This window comes from Micropterus dolomieu, linkage group LG08 (genome assembly GCF_021292245.1).
Source record: "Micropterus dolomieu isolate WLL.071019.BEF.003 ecotype Adirondacks linkage group LG08, ASM2129224v1, whole genome shotgun sequence".
NCBI classification, from domain to species: domain Eukaryota; kingdom Metazoa; phylum Chordata; class Actinopteri; order Centrarchiformes; family Centrarchidae; genus Micropterus; species Micropterus dolomieu.
Genome location: NC_060157.1, coordinates 13,089,981 through 13,093,064, shown reverse-complemented (window position 1 = coordinate 13,093,064; position 3,084 = coordinate 13,089,981). Strand labels below are relative to the sequence as shown.

At 40.2% G+C, this 3,084-nt stretch overlaps 1 long non-coding RNA gene across 1 annotated transcript in view; it reads right to left on the bottom strand.

Moving 5' to 3' along the window:
- The window catches only part of LOC123974710, an 8,145-nt gene extending 5,445 nt beyond the window's left edge, over positions 1–2,700 (bottom strand). The window contains exon 1 of the long non-coding RNA XR_006825912.1: positions 2,457–2,700. This is a non-coding gene — a long non-coding RNA (uncharacterized LOC123974710). The remainder of the gene's footprint in view (positions 1–2,456) is intronic.
- Between the last annotated feature and the right edge of the window lie 384 nt (positions 2,701–3,084).

Here is a 3,084-nt window from a genome sequence, read left to right as displayed (position 1 = left end):
GAAAATAAGTATTTGAACACCCTGCTATTTTGCAAGTTCTCCCACTTAGAAATCATGGAGGGGTCTGAAATTCTCATCGTAGGTGCATGTCCACTGTGAGAGACATAATCTAAAAAAGAAAAATCCAGAAATCACAATGTATGATTTTTTAACCATTTATTTGTATGATACAGCTGCAAATAAGTATTTGAACACCTCAGAAAATCAATGTTAATATTTGGTACAGTAGCCTTTGTTTGCAATTACAGAGGTCAAACATTTCTTGTAGTTTTTCACCAGGTTTGCACACACTGCAGGAGGGATTTTGGCCCACTCCTCCACACAGATCTTCTCTAGATCAGTCAGGTTTCTGGGCTGTCGCTGAGAAACACAGAGTTTGAGCTCCCTCCAAAGATTATCTATTGGGTTTAGGTCTGGAGACTGGCTAGGCCACGCCAGAACCTTGATATGCTTCTTACAGAGCCACTCCTTGGTTATCCTGGCTGTGTGCTTCGGGTCATTGTCATGTTGGAAGACCATGCATGATTTCAAACCATGACGTCTTAGTGTATTACCAACAGTAACCTTGAAAACGGTGGTCCCAGCTCTTTTCAGGTCATTGACCAGCTCCTCCCGTGTAGTTCTGGGATGATTTCTCACCTTTCTTAGGATCATTGAGACCCCACGAGGTGAGATCTTGCATGGAGCCCCAGTCCGTACAATTTTGTCTCTAGTGTCTTTGGACAGCTCTTTGGTCTTGGCCATGTTAGTAGTTGGATTCTTACTGATTGTATGGGGTGGACAGGTGTCTTTATGCAGCTAACGACCTCAAACAGGTGCATCTAATTTAGGATAATAAATGGAGTGGAGGTGGACATTTTGAAGGTAGACTAACAGGTCTTTGAGAGTCAGAATTCTAGCTGATAGACAGGTGTTCAAATACTTATTTGCAGCTGTATCATACAAATAAATAGTTAAAAAATCATACATTGTGATTTCTGGATTTTTTTTTTTAGATTATGTATGTATGTATGTACCTGCGATGACAATTTCAGTCCCCTCCATGATTTCTGAGTGGGAGAACTTGCAAAATAGCAGGGTGTTCAAATACTTATTTTCCTCACTGTATATGAAGGCAGAGCTTGACTGTCTCCACAGTAACGTTATAGGACTAAAGTAACGTTAACTCAGGGGGCTTTCACACCTACCTTGTTTGGTCTGGACTTTCGGACCTTTCAGTTTGATCCCAACCAAAATTTAAGGTGTGAAACGGACCAAACAAGACGAGATTTGGTCCGACAAAAACAGGTGGTCTCGGTCCAGATCAAACTGAACCATGGTTCGGTTCGTTTCTGGTGTGAAATAATTTTTTGGATGGTTCGGACATTCAAACTATTTACAGGGAGTTTGGCGGTTGAGGTGTTAACCGGAAACAAACAAATGCACGGAGAAATGCATTGAAATAAGGACACAATTATAATTTCCAGTGACAGATCTTGTCAAACAGACGGCCACTATAGAAGCACACTGCGACATACATCTTTGGTTTCTCCTGAAACGGAGGTGCAGAAGGATTGCTTGCTGTCCTCTCCTCCTTTCCTGTCAGCAACTTTATAATGTTCGCACAAGAACGTTTAATTGCGAAACTGAACTAGCCATCAATATAGTTGGTGCTGCAGGTAGTAATGCCATAATAATAAATAATAATAATAATAATAATAATAATATAGTGGCAAATATGCATATGTTCATTTTTTATTCATTCATTCTTGTCAAAGATACTGTTGGGTCAGATGTACGACCAGGCTGGGCCAGTTAAGCCTGGTCCCCACCTTCACCAACTTAATAAACTTTGTCAAAAAATACTCCATTAGCTTTCTATTATAGTCAACAAATTTGCAATCAAAAACTTCTCTGGAGACGGTCAAGAGCAAACGCAGCCATGGTAACAGATGTTTTGCCAAGTGACATCAATGCATACCCTCTATGGCAGGGGTGTCAAACTCATTTTCACCATGGGCCACATAAGCATTACGGTTACCCTCAAAGGGCTAGTTGCAACTATAAGACTGTATAAACTTGACTACTTCTTAACATATTGTTAAATAACTGTCTCTTTATTTGATTATGTATTCAAGTTAAGGGCATTTATCAGATGTAAAAATATAGCCTTAGTAAGAAAATGTCTGTGTTATTACCACAAATAAATGCATTTATCAGATTTTAAAACCCTCATTACTCCATCAATCAAAGATCAAACATTAAGTAAATAACACACACAAATATCATCAAACATAAGCTTTTACAGTAACTTTTCACTTTTTCACAGTCCAGAGGTGCAGAACCATGGTAAAACAAATAACTGTGAGCTGCTAATAACATGACGGACAGATGTGGCATTTCATAAAACAAATAGTCCAGCTGCACACAGCCTTGCAGAGGGCATACATCCAACTAATGACAGATAGTTTGATTACCTGGAAAAATGCAGACATATAGGCTACTGTAGCCTAATGGTGCTTTCAGACCAAAAGCGCAGGGAGCGTTCGGAGCGGTGAGTTTACATACAAAGTCAATGCAAAGACGCGTAGAGCCGCGATTTCCTGTCGGGCGGCGCGAAGGGGGCAGGGCTGGCTACGCGAAGGCAACGCGAAGGAATTCACGTGAGTTGAATATTTTCAACTCAAGCAAAGAGGTCGCATGACGCTGAGTCGCGATAGCTTATCAGTGTTGATTTTTGTGAAGCGCGTATCGAGGCTTGTGTTGATGACGTATGTGGTGACGTTCGTAGCCTCGCGAGCCGACCGTACGTGACCGATTCAGGAGATGGTTTGCGGGTTTGGCGTGCAATTCGAAAGGAGCAGCAAAATGCAATAGACCCTCCTCAACATTTTGTGGACTTTTGAACTTGAAATTGAACACAATTAGATTTTATCTACAGCTCATTTTAAATGACTAAAAAAGTGTATCAACTTATGTCAGAATTGCTTTGATCAAATAACTTCAAAAATACATTTTGTGGCCTTGGTAAGAATTAAACTCTTACCCCATATTACCCTAATAATAATTTTCTAAAGCAGGTAAAATCATCTCCAAAAAAGAAAC